The sequence below is a fragment of the Lutra lutra genome, chromosome 3 (genome assembly GCF_902655055.1).
Source record: "Lutra lutra chromosome 3, mLutLut1.2, whole genome shotgun sequence".
NCBI lineage: Eukaryota > Metazoa > Chordata > Mammalia > Carnivora > Mustelidae > Lutra > Lutra lutra.
In genome coordinates, this window is record NC_062280.1 from 136314476 (window position 1) to 136328358 (window position 13883).

A 13883-nucleotide genomic window follows, 5' to 3' on the forward strand; every position below is an offset into this window, starting at 1 on the left:
CCCCACTCCACGGCCCCCTGGTCATGGGCAAGAAGAACGAGCCGGGCCTTCCAGTCGGGCCAGTTTCCCAAGCGCAGCACCGGTTGCCAGGCTTAGAGCCACACAGGGAAGGAAGGCCCCCTAGAAGAAGGTTCGTTGCTGGTTGGTGTATGTGAGCCTCACACTCCTCCACAGGACCCTGGCATTTTCTAGAATAGAGCCCGGCAGCTAAGACCCACATGGGAGTCGCCAAGATGAATAAGATAACTGTGGTTGCAAAAACACAACCAAGGGCTGCCTTTTACCTCCCTTTTCAGTATAAAAGTCAAGTTTTAAGATTCCTATTGTATAAGAATTAATATGAAAGGAATTTTATATCCTATTACGGCATTGTGTTATAATAATGGAATGCTCTCCCCGCCCAATCTGGCTTTCTGTCCCCCAGATCGTGCCAACAATTATTCAGTTCCTCAGCCTGTGAGTGTCGCAGTGGGGACAGCCTCAGGAGACTGAGGGAAAGCGGAGTGAGTGCTTCAAGCCGGAAAGAAGGGCATCATGGGCCCCCAGGGCCCGTGGGCCTCCACACTCACAGCCGGACACACCCAGACACACCCAGACACACATGAGACACGCCTCCTCCTCCCCTCCTCAGGTCATCCTACCCTCTTTCTGAACACTCCCGGGGACCTGCCTGGGAAGTTTGCTACATCAATAACTACAGCTGTATGGACACATTGTCTTTGATGCAACACACAATGGGTTCCAGAAAAGGAAAACAAAATACCCTTTAAATAGTGGGCTGCATTCTGCTTGCGAATTGAGGCGGGGGGGGGGGGGGGGGGCGGCGGCAAAGGGATCTCCTTGATGGGCCAGGCCTGGGGGGCTTGTTTCTTTCCTTCTGCTTCGCTTGGTGACTAGAGCTTGTTTCCCTGAGCATAAAGTTTCGACCGGGACTCCGCAAAGTGTACCACCTGGGAAAGAAGCCGTGAAGGAGCGAGTGCAAAGCCAAGGTATTTCTCAGTCATCCAGTGTCTGAGGGATTCTGAAGGAGGAAATGGCAGCAGGTTCTTGCCTGTCATCCTGCAGGAGGGAGTCGAAAGAGAGGAACTTGAGCTGCAGCATGAAGGATTCGGGTTAGACCTGAGAGAGTTTTCCAGACTGAGGAGTATTCGACCCTGGAAGAGATCACGGAAAGAGGAGGGGGAAACATTGCTAAAGAGTGAATGCGTCTGCTTCCTACATGTGGGGAGGAGGAGAACCCTGAAATTTGAGGGAGCCCCTGGCTGCTTTCCTGGTGATAACAGTGTTTTGTGTTGTTGGGAAACTCCTTGTCGTGAGTCTCCTGGCTTGACATCTTTTCCTCAGCTCAGCTCCCTCGGAGTCGCCCTGTGGAGGGAGATCGCTGTGTTTTCATTTCCTTTTGACCAATTCCAGTCTCGCTGGGCTCTTTCTAATCTGCGCTTAGGAAATGCCTCCCCGGGTCGCCTCTTCCCTTCCCGCCCACGGCAAAGAACCATGAATTCTGAGGCGGGAACAATGGCCATTGAAGGTGTGTCTGGTGGAGCTCGTGGTGTTGTTCTTTTCCTTTTCCTTTTTCTTTCTAGAATTCATTCAGTTCCACGTATGTTTGCAGCAGCCAGGCCAGTCCTCCTTCACATGAGGGTGATGTCAGCAAACCCAGGAAGTTTTCAGAGCCAAGGAAGCCTTGGCCCCAGGAGGACGCAGGTTGGGATCTCTGTGGCCACAGGGTTCTGTGTGCACGGGATGGGAGCAAGGGAAGGGCTCCTGCCAGAGAATGAAGAATGCAGAGAGGGGGTGGGAGCAGGAGGGGCTGGCCTGAGGCAAAAGGCCACCGGACAGCCACAGCCCTCCCAGATGTCAGCTTCTTGAAAGCCACATTGGTTACCAAAAAATGGCTACCCGTTTTTGGAGGTACTTTGGGGGCACAGGCTAAACGAAGCCAGTCATCACTGCCCTGCCTAGAGTGAAGCCAAATCTGAGGAAGGCAAGCCATCTTTCCTTGGATCGTATCCCTGACCTGAACCCCTATTTGTGAACAAGTTCCTGTACCTTTCTCAGTACTCACCCACAGACTCCCAAACCCAGCCCTGGAACAATCTACTCCACCGAACTTGAACCTCAAAACAATCCTAGATGTCTCCCGACGCCCTCTGTCTGTGATGTGCCTCCTTTCTTCTCCATCGTCAATTATCTCTTCCAAAGTATCTTCTGCTGCTCAGACTCAGGCCAGCCTGAGCGCGCTCCCACGTACCCCTTCCCTTATGCGTGACATTCTACAATAATTCCATTACATTTAAAAATAGAAAAGTTATTCCAATGAGTGTAAATATTTGTTTTCATATGTATCTGCATAGCTTTTGCATTATTGACACAGGATTATAGATAATAAAGGAAGGAATGACTTACATTAGTGTATTTATCCAAATCAGTAATGGGTAGTGTTGAATTAGGTACTGTACAAATGGAATAGTGGAGCGTAGAAACAGTGTCTTACTCCAAGAAGTCTTTTATTGCCTGGTAAAATTCTTGTTTCATTGATAACAAAATTCATTGTTTCCTTGATAAATGGTAGCTGCTGAATCTACACACAGATCATTTCTTCCAGGCCGCCAACATCAGAAATCCATCAGAGAATTCCAAGAAGGTGAGTAGAAATAAGGGGAAGTGTGTTGGTATCTCTGGTAAGAAGCCCACTTTGCCGGCGGATGAATGGATAGGATTGGGTCCCAAAGATCTGGGGCAAACCCAGGTAAAAAAAAAATTCATTGTGAATGTACCTTTATTGTTCAGTACCTGTACTGTCCATTGTGTATGATCAGAAAGACTCCCAGCCACTGCCTAGAATAAGGAGACCCAGGACAGCTAAAATAAGAAGGATACACACCAACACAGAGTAACTGGATGAATAAGCAGCTCACAGAATGTGACTTTCTCCTCTACCCTTTATCTCAGAATTGTAGCCCTTTTGGATCAAGGGAATTGTGCTGAGGCTAAAGCTACAGGCTGAGCTCCCATACCATTCTGGGGGTGAGGCATGCATGTGTGTGCCACAGGCAACCATACCGGTGTCTCCGGGTACCTCCCTGCTCCACGCCTGTTGACACAGCACCTATTGGGAGAACTGGCCCAGTGCGTATCACTGCCGTACTGAGTGTCATCCCCGTGCCCGGCACTCTGTGGTGTACCTAGTAATTGAACTGAATGATAAGCATAGAGAAATGTTCAGTAGTCACAGTCCCATAAGACAGACAGAAAAGAACAATATGGATGGATACTGAAAAAAATAAAAGAACAGTTGCCTTGATGGTATGGTGTTAGATGCTCCATTTGGGGCACACTTAATCTATATTAAATACACATAGACCTTTCTTCGAGCAACTTTGTTCCAAAACTAAAGGCATATAATTGGAACCACTGAAATATATGCAGAAATTTAAAATCACATTGAAATGTTTAAATTATATATATATTTTGGGGCACCTGGGTGGCTCAGTGGGTTAAAGCCTCTGCCTTCAGCTCAGGTCATGATACCAGGGTCCTGGGATCGAGCCCCACATCGGGCTCTCTGCTCAGCAGGGAGCCTGCTTCCTCCCCTCTCTCTCTTTCTGCCTGCCTCTCTGCCTACTTGTGATCTGTCAAATAAATAAATAAATAAATCTTAAAAATAAAATAAATAAATAAATAAATAAATAAATTATATATATATTTTTAAAAAGATGGTTAAAAATGCCTATTGCCAGGACGACAGCACCCCAAACCCTTTCTCCATAACCACATCTTTGCCAGTTGATACTTCTGTGTTCCCGTGGGGTGTGGGCAAGTCTGGAAAAGCAGCCAGGCTACACAGTGGCTTCAAAAGACATAGTGAGACCACATTTGTAAGGGACAGAACATGAGGGAAAGAGACAGGATGAGGAAAGTGTACAAATGGGATTGTGTCTCAGTGCAGCATCTCAGGCTTCCCACCCTTACACTGCCCGAATCCCCAGCAAGCTGATAACGATGAGCCCTTAATGCGTTCACTGCCTCTGACTTGTGCCGGCCCAGCATGCAGTCGTCTAAATGATACCACAACAATGCTAGAGCACACATTAAGCACTTATTGTAATAGCTGGACTGCTGAGCGGAGCCATGGAAGGAGACAGAGCAGGAAAGACAAAAGGTGTCTTTGACGGCATAGGCACATTTCTAGCAAGTCACGGTGTGGGCTGCACGGGGCTACAGAGTGACCACAGCAGGGAAATATACCAAAAGGTGCTGGAGGGATCTCTCTATTTTGAGGTTAAAAAATACATTAGACCAAGAGTAACATATTAGACCAAAGTAAACAATAGACTTTGGGCAATAATGAGATACCAAGATAGGTCAATAACTGAAGTGTGGGTTGTTGATAGTGGGGGGAGGAGACATAGGGGAAATCTCTGTACCTTCTACTCAATTTGGCTGTAGGACCTAAAACTACTCTGAAATATAAAGTCTATTTATAAATTAAGAAAGTTCCAAAGGAAGGAAAGATGGATTATAATCCCTGCAGTAAATACAATGATCTTACCTATCAATCAGCCTCATCCAGTGAAGAGCGAAAATCACGTAGTGTCAAAAGGCAGACAGTTTCCCAAGTCAGAAATCTGGTACAGGTCTCAGCAGACAGAAGTCAAGGTGTCAGTGGGCTTCATTCTTTTCTGGGGGCTCTAGAAGAGAATTCATTTCTTACTCAAGAACTCATTACTTACTTGGTCAGCTGTAGGACCAAGGTCCCCATTTTCTTCATGCATGTAAACTGAGAAAAGTGTCCAGCTTCTAGAGGTCACCTTATTCCTTGACTCATAGGTCCTTCTTCCATCTTCGAAGCCAGCAATAGTGGATCAAGTGGTCACACGGTATCTTTCAAAGCCACGAACTAGCCTCCTCTTTTACTTATAAGAACTCGTGTGATTAGATTGGGTCCATCTGGATTATCTCCCCAACTCGAAGTCCATACTTTAGTAACAACGGTGACGTCTCTTCACCATTTCAGATAGCACATTCCCAGGTGCCAAGGATTCAGCAGGGGCATCTTTGGGAGGCCATTATTCTGCCTACCACACTCTCCTTACCTTCTTGATATATATAGCCCTACAGCCATAATGCTATTGGAACTCCCTTCACTAAGTCCTCTTGAACACTTACAAGCTCAATGGACCTCGCCCTTCTGTGAGCATTCGGAAGGGTTTGACCTTGATGTGACCTATTTCTGGAAGCACCTGGCTTCTACTTGCTGTAATACTACCTGATGTTCTCCTCCTCCCCCTTGGGCCATCCCTTACTGAAACCTCATTCATTTCTCTGCTTCACTTGTACACCTCAGGATGGTATCCTGCTCTCCTCGGCCTTGGTTAGGAATCATAACTGCCTTCTGAGCAGCTTTGCTTGGATGATCTGTGTACTCCTTTTTGTCCCAAACCTAACCACTTCCTCCTTCTGCATTATATACCCCCTCATGACAGCACCAAACCCCATTCTTCCATAAGTGATTCTTAAGAGTCATTCTTTCCTTCTTCTGCCTCTGCCTCACACCCTCAACCCAGTCCATCATCAGGACCTGTCTGTCCTGAATCCTGAGTAGCTCTTGAACCCACCCCAACCACTCTGTTGCAGCTGTTACCGGGAATGTTCAGACTCCCCGAAACAGTCCCTAGTTTACTGCGTGGCCTCCTATCTTTGCACCCTGTCCTACCCACTCCCAGCCATTCTTTGTTTTATCACTAGACACAGACCAGATCTTGCTATCACTCTCTTTAAAAGCATTGGTTGCTGCCCATTGATGAACAGCATCGAATCTAGCCCACGATAGACACAGGCATGCAGGCACATACCAACACCCCCCCCAAAGCCTCAAACTGAGCGCTAGGCTTATCACCCTAATTGCCCTTCTCCCACTTGTTTCTATCCCCAGAGTGGTCTACAGGCCAGCAACAAAAGCATTCAGTTAGAAGCAGGTTAGAAACAGAATCTTGGGATGCTTGAGTGGCTCAGTCGGTTAAGCACCTGCCTTGGGCTCAGGTTATGATCCCAGGGTCCTGGGACTGAGTCCTGTATCAGGCTCCCTGCTCGGTAGGGAGCCTGCTTCTCCCTCTGCCCCCTGCATGTGCTTGCTCTTTCTCTCTCTCTCTCTGAAAACTAAATTTAAAAAACTTAAAAAAAAGAAAAGAAACACAGAACCTCAGGCCCCACTTCAAATCTACTTAATTTTAAGGAATCCGTATTTTAGTGAGATCCCTATTCAAATTCTAGGCACAGTAAAGTTTGAGAGACATCACTCTAGACTGTGATCTCCAGAGTGGTAACCTTTTGAGTATGAAAATATCTTTTAGAAATTTTCTTTATTTTCATGAGTAATCTCCTCCATCTTAATATGGATTTTTGCACGTTTTATGAATCACTGGCCATTTTGGCAAATCATCCTTACCTGTCACATCTCTGTGCTCTTGGTTTCCTCTGCCTGGAATAATCTTCCCTCTCTCCACTGACTGAAACTAGCTTCTTCACTCTCCAGTATCACCTCCTCCAGGAAACCTTCCCCATCTCCTCAAAATATGTTATTGCTCCCACACCACACTCTTACAGACGTTCTTATTGAATTATTTTTGCTTGCATCTTCATCTTCCCCATTGGCTTGTGAGCTGCATGAGGATAAAAACCATGCCATCTCTATCCCTGTGTCCCCAGTGTACAGCAGTCATACATCTTAGCTAAGTAAATTAATATCTAACTTGAAAAACTGCTACACATTAAATATTTTACTATCTTTCATATCTCTGTTTAAAACAAGAGACTCAGCTTCTCATTTCTTTCCTCAGATCACATGTTCTGACTGATTTCTTATTGGCATCAAGTCAACTAGACAGAGACCTGAAAGTAGACAGGGCTTCATCCTCACACACCTATGACCAGCCCAGAGGATGTCAGATCGGCACCCCATGTTCTCTCAGCTCTGTGTTTATTTCATGTGGATTTACACTACAAGAAAGAGACAAAGACAGATGCCTGGAATCAAATGTTTAGCATCTTTCACTTTGTACAGACTTTGATCCTCATAAACAAGACCATGACAACATCGTAACCCATATGAGCAAAGCCCTCATTTCAAAGAAAAACATCTTGTTTTTCTGTCTGCTCCAGGATAGCATTAGCTGACTCTGACCCTAACTAGGTAAGTTACTAAAGGGAATTAAGCTCATTAGCAGTGTAGTCTGATATCTTAAAACAAAATGGCAGCTAAAAATTTTCAGAAAGGAGTATTTCTCTAACAACAAAATTCGGTATGTACAAAAAGGTCAAAGAGGCACACCGTTGGACTAAATCCATTTCTTTGCATGCAAACATGGGCCCTATCTGCCACATGGAGTTACTGTGAAGGTCTAATGAGATACAAAATGCAAAAAAGTAGATGCTTTGCAACTCTCTACAAACATATGTTTGGCATTGTTACTAACAGCACTAATTTTTTTCAAATGACTTTCAGATTTCACTTCTTCAGGTAAGTGTTTGCAAACCTTCTACACTTCTTAAAAAAAATATTTTATCTATTTATTCCAGAGTGAGAGAGAGAGAGCCCAAGCATGAGCAGAGGGAGAGTGAGAGGGAGAAGCAGACTCCCCGCTGAGCAGAGAGCCTGAGGGTCCAAGGACTTTGAGGTCATGACCCGAGCCGAAGGCAGATGCTCAACCAACTGAGCCACCCAAGCATCCTCCTTCTACACTTTCTTAAATATCTCTTTTTCTTGTCTTTTTGTTGTTCTTCTCACCCTCTTCTTGAATTTGAGGGGGTACATATATCCCCTAAAATAGTAATTCGGTAGTGTAGGCAGGATAACTGCTTACAGAATGCACCTAGGCACGTCACTTATTCCATCTAATAGGGTGTTAAATAAATGTTATACTTTTTCCTCCCTGACATTTCATGTACCTGGCACTGTAAGAAATTAAACTTAAAGCCAAATGTAATATGATTCCCTGTGGTCCTAATATCCTTTGCCTACTGTAGCATATGATCTGCTTCAGATAATACGGCTGTACACTTGTTCGTGTGGCAAGGGGAGGTAGGTAGAAGCTAGGAAAAGGGCAGGAAATAATCGGAAAGTTGGAGACAGGGAGTCTTGCTTCTCACTGCAGGCCCTACCAGTATCCACTCCATGGTTATTTTCTTTCAAAGACTCGATACAGAGAAATGTGTGTCGGATCCACTCTGGATTGAATTCGGCCAACTCTATTCCCTACCAACGCCATACTGCACCAGCTCCCATGAACAAAAATAGTTAACTAAAATGCATAAATATTTTATGCTTGTCTATTGAGATAACTAAAAAAAATCACAAAATAACACAAAAACTCATAAGGTACAGAAGAATGATGCATATTAGAGGTGACATAGGTGAATGAAGAGGACAGTAGGGAGGGATTCATTTAGACTTTGAAAATCAAGAACGCCTTCTCAGAGCGGGTGGCCTCTGAGCAGACTCCTGAAGATGCTGGGGCTCAGGTAGGCCAGGAGGGGCAGGGATGCCCAGGAGGAGAAACAGGAGAAGAGGGCAGGCACAGGTGTGGCAAGGAGCAATCATCTGCAGGGGACTGAATGACCACGTGCTCTGCAGGGCTCCCTTACGCTCCGCAAACAGGCTTTGCTAGGCATGGAGAAGGTAAGTAACTGCTCGTTATTTCTAAATCTCTCTTTATATTTGGTAGGCTGAACTGATATATAATTTACATACAGCAAAATTTTCCTTAATGTCCTATTTTAACATCTAGCACAAGGCCCAGTGCCTAGCAGAAAGCCTCGCACGTGGCAGATTTTGCACAGACAGCAGAAAGGGACCAATGGTAGGCCATCCACAAGATATTCTTTGACTTCATAAACCATCTTTTCTTTCCATAGGACTTTTTTTTTTCGTAAACCACTGAGTTCACATGCTAGATAATACTGTTGTCCATCTTGATAGCTGTCTGATGTTGAGAGGTCCCTGATTTCAGCAATTTTCCACTTATTCATTTAGAAATTACTGCACACATGTCAACTCTCTCTCCAGGATCTCAGGGCATCTGGTTTGCAAATAGCCACAGGGAATCTGAACATAACGTGTGACAGGACATTTGATACTATTTCTCATTTTCTGATGAAGAGACATTTTCTAATTGAAAATTCAATTGTGAGAGGAAAGATCGGGCTTCTCAGGGGGGTATCTTATAACGACTGAGGAGAAAAGACAGCAGTCACTTTATTGCTGGAACCCCATTTTCACATTCATTCTCCCCACTTAGGCTCCCACATGCAAAGCAGGTATTATTTGCCTAATTTGACAGATAAGGAAAAGGACTTGAGAGCTGAGTGATTGTTCAAGGTCACGGACACAACAGACACAGGAAGAAAACTCAAGTTCTAGTTTAAGGCTCTAAAGGGAGGAACCTCACAAGACACTTTTTCATTAAGCTAAAAGAGTTGAAATTCTCTTTCAGACACTGCCTTTGATAAATGTACCCGTCAAGGCTCGGTTTTAGGAAACAGAAAGTACTCCAGCTATTTTAAAGTGAAAAGGGGTTTGATACACGGAATTCTGTGCTTACAACGTCCGTGAAAGGACTGGAGGGATAGGTTGCAGAGTGGACCTCCAGGAACGACTCCCCAGTCTACACAGCCAGCCTGGCCACTAAGGGGAGCTGCCCTCTCCACCCCAAACAGAAGGGGGAGAGTTGGAAGGCTGCCACAGGACAGCTGAGTTCCTGCGTGGAGCTGTAGAATCTGGACACTATCAGCATGCTGCTACGATTGCCTTTCTACTCACAGGCGGCCGGTGACTATAGGATAGAATTTTGCTACCGAAAAACATGGCATCTTTAAGACCCTGGTGGCCAGAAACAGTAGCCAAAGCTGCAGAAATCGGACTTTTTGTCAAATTTCCCCCTTTCATATCATGCATGGATGCAGCTAATTGGGAAAGTACTTTGCATCCATAACCCTAACTTCAAGGGATTCTGGGAGATACAAAGCTGGAATAGATGCCAGGTACTCATCCTCTAGACCCATGACCCCTCAATTCTGACACACTGACAAGCTCTCCCAGGACAGATGAGAACCAGGATTCCTGGGCTGTGCTTCAGGGACAGACGCCACAGGCCACCGATGTGCAGTTACAACATATGGTCCCACGGGCTTGCACCTTCAGGTTTTGCTTTATTCAGAGAGACTGTGGGCCAGATGGTCACCCTGGAGCTGTCTGTGCCAGCCTTCTCCAGGGTTGTCGCCGTAACAGCAGAGTTCGGTTGGGGCTTGCTTTGACGTGGAGGGAAAGCCATGTGTAGGACTAGATTAGAAAGTTACTTAGAAATGAGGGTCACCTATGAGAGACTATGGACTCTGAAAAACGATCTGAGAATTTTGAAGGGGTGGGGGGTGGGAGGTTGGGGGCACCAGGTGGTGGGTATTGTAGAGGGCATAGATTGCATGGAGCACTGGGTGTGGTGCAAAAATAATGAATACTGTTATGCTGAAAAAATAAAAAAATTAAAAAAAAAAAAAAAAAAAGAAATGAGGGTCACCCAAGGTACTGAGGCCATAGTTGAGGGTAGAAGGTCAAATAAAGATAAAGATGGACTTGAAGGGCTGATGGCCATGGGACCATTCTGGAGAAGGAGGTTGGATATCTTCATCACACTCTCTTAATTGGACTTCAGCATAAACACGCATTCCAGAGAATGAAACTGTAAGTTATCACCTAAGACAGTCAAAATCAATTATGGTATACTGAAAAGTCTTTGAACTGATTTTGCATTCTGTAAAATTAAAAATAAAAATATATTATTTTTCCCTACCCATGCATTAAACACACACACACACACACTCTCTCTCTCTGCCAGGCTCTTTTTCATTTTATTAAATCCATCATTCCTCTTTTACTTGTCTGTCTGTCCAGCCAAACGCAGAATATTGTATTGGGTTTTCACCCTCTGACTTCAATAAAGACATTAAGAAACTAGAATATAGGAGCGCCTGGGTGGCTCCGTCCATTAAACGCCTGCCTTCGGCTCAGGTCTTAATCCCAGGGTCCTGGGATGGAGCCCCGTATCAAGCTCCCTCTGCTGTTCCCCCTGCTTGTGCTCTCACACACTCTCTCTGTCAAATAAATACAAAACATTTTCAAAAAAAAAAAAAAAGAAAAGAAGAAGAAGTAAAAAGAAATTAAGAAAGAAAGAAGGAAAGAAAGGAAGAAAGAAACTAGAATATATCCAGAAGAGACCAATTAAATATTAAAACAGGGGACAGGTCTAGACCCAATGGCATGAGACCATTATTAGCCTTGGAAGAGAAACGTACGTATCCAGGGGTCCAGCATTATGGAGGAGGAGTATAGTCTGTTCCACGTGGCTCCACAGGGAGGACCCCAGGTAAGTGGCTCAAGGTTACAGAGGGGAGATTTAGAGTCTGTAATCATGTAGTAATCATGAGATCCAGCAACAAATGTACCAAGCTGCCTCCCTACGCGGTATGGCAGGGGATGACATCCCACCTCTAATCATACTGACTATTTGCTCGCCTATTCTGTTGCACAGACTGATGAGATTATTGTCATTTTCCCAACTGGCCTTGAAGCAGATCCTGACCACAGATCGCACACTTCCATCTCTGTATCCTCAGCTCATCCCACAGTGTGTGGCGCGTAAGAGGCACTCAGGACAATCCAGGTGAAAGAATGAAGGGATGCACAGGGCCCATGGGCCCAAATGGCAGCAGCAGAGAAGGACTGGCCCTCCTGCCTGCTCCCATTCCCCAGAGAGTGGACTCGGAGCTGGTGAGGCTGAGCGGAACTCCTACCTAAGCCCTCGTTCTGCAGAAATCAAGTCCAGCAGATAAACAGGGACAAAAGAGAAGCTCATGGTGAAGCTCGGAGTCCGGTCTGAGCTCAGGTTCCTAGTGGAGGCCAGTGGAGGGGACAGCAGTTAGACAAGTCTGGGCACAGATGCCCTGCTGCTTTCTCAGCACCCATCCACAGTCGCAGAAGAGGTTATTTATTTTGGACGGGGGGGGGGGGGGGTGCTGGGTAGCGGCAGAAGAGCTCCTGCATATAGAGGGCCCTTTGTTTCCAGATCTTCAAACATTCTCTGTGCATGATCTCACTCAGCCTACCTCTTCCCTCAGAAGCAGGCAGGTGGACACGACCAAAGGCGCCCCAACCCGCCTGTCTGGAAAGGAGGGTGCCAGACGGCTCCTCTGTGGCAAGCAGCCACCTTAGCAGCCAAGAAAGGGCTCTTTCAACCCCAGTGACATCACGGGATGACTGGAAGCCATATCGGTTCCTAGTCCTTGCTACTTGTGACTCACGGGTTAATACTGAAATCTGTATCACTAATCACAAAGTAGCGACCTGTGACTCAGTGCTGGACTGAATCAGCGAGGCTGGAGGGGTCTGAGCGGCAACAGTGTGTGTGTGTGTGTGTGTGTGTGTGTGTTCCAGCATAAGATGCCGACATGAGCCCTGTCTTCTAACACCCACCACACCTCCACTCCCCTCCTCACGAGCTCCCGGAAGGCCCAGGACTGTCATTCCAGTTCGACTGCTACTAAAGTATGTCAGCTGCCAGTCAGCACTCGCCTGTCACCTTATTTACAACAGCTGCCTGTCCCTGGCCTGCTTCCGCCCCTGCCACTCTGCTCACGGCGCGTGACTCTCTCTGTAGGGCCTTCCAGGCTCAACCTGTCAGGCCAATGGGCACAGTGGTCCCACCGCCCAGTCCTGTCCGCTTCCGACCCCAGCGTCCCGCTTGCAACCTTCAATTCTTCCAGGAGCAAATCTAGCAGCCCGAGGCTGTGGGTTCATGAGTGCAGATGAGGAAGGTTTCTCTCTTGATTCACAGGAAGAGTATTCATACCTTTGGCTTCCTGTTTTTGATGAACCAAGTAAAAGAAACTGTGTTTTTGGTTTTTTTTTTAAGATATAATTGGCCCCAGGGGCGCCTGGGTGGCTCAGTGGGTTAAAGCCTCTGCCTTCGGCTCAGGTCATGATCTCAGGGTCCTGGGATCGAGCCCCGCATCGGGCTCTCTGCTCAGCGGCGAGCCTGCTTCCTCCTCTCTCTCTGCCTGCCTCTCTGCCTACTTGTGATTTCTGTCTGTCAAATAAATAAATAAAAAATCTTTAAAAAAAAAAAAAGATATAATTGGCCCCAAATAGTAACTTCTAAAGGGGCACAGGGACATTGCACATTGATGAAGGACCAGTCACTGATGTCACCAAAGATGACAGCCCACCTTCAAGCCGAGGTGCCCCGGACCACCCATGACACGTGACTGACACTGGAGCAGCCATGCTTCTTGGAACAAAAGATGTGACCGTTTTTAGGAGAGGAAGTGAAGAAGGGTGTCTTCAACCGAAACCCCAACGGATAAAATGTGTGCAGAGTGAGTCAGTGGGACGGCAAATGGACCATGAGGGACTACAGTGCTCTCATTCCTGTTCCAGCAGATAGACACTTTCTCCCAATACCGGCCTACCAACCTGCCTGAGTCAGTCCAAAGACTGGGGAGCAGGGAGGAGGCTAGCTTGCATCCAAAGTGGTCAGAGGATGGAAATGCAAACTATAATCCTCATCACCTCAGGCTGAAAGAAGTACTGTCTACACAGCATCAATTGCTTTAGAGGACAAGGAAATAGAGTCCAAGGCAGTCCGCACCCCCTATTGTGAGCTCACGGCGGCGGGGGACTGACTGGGGGCCATAGCTGAAGGTGACAAGACCTCGCCCAGCCACCCACAAGGCTAAGAGAACCAACAGCCCAGCAACCCACGTCCATTTGGGCTCTGATCACGAGCTGTAAGGCGGCATCCAGAGCAGCATGCCTTGTCTATGTGTGCTTGTGG

At 46.4% G+C, this 13883-nt stretch overlaps 1 long non-coding RNA gene across 1 annotated transcript; it reads right to left on the reverse strand.

Moving 5' to 3' along the window:
- Nucleotides 1-2453: 2453 nt before the first annotated feature.
- On the reverse strand, nt 2454-12942 carry LOC125096350 (uncharacterized). The gene is made up of 3 exons (XR_007126145.1): nt 12779-12942; nt 4553-4691; nt 2454-2734 (listed from the first exon to the last, which is right to left on the reverse strand). It is a non-coding gene; the product is annotated as an uncharacterized LOC125096350 (long non-coding RNA).
- Nucleotides 12943-13883: the final 941 nt, after the last annotated feature.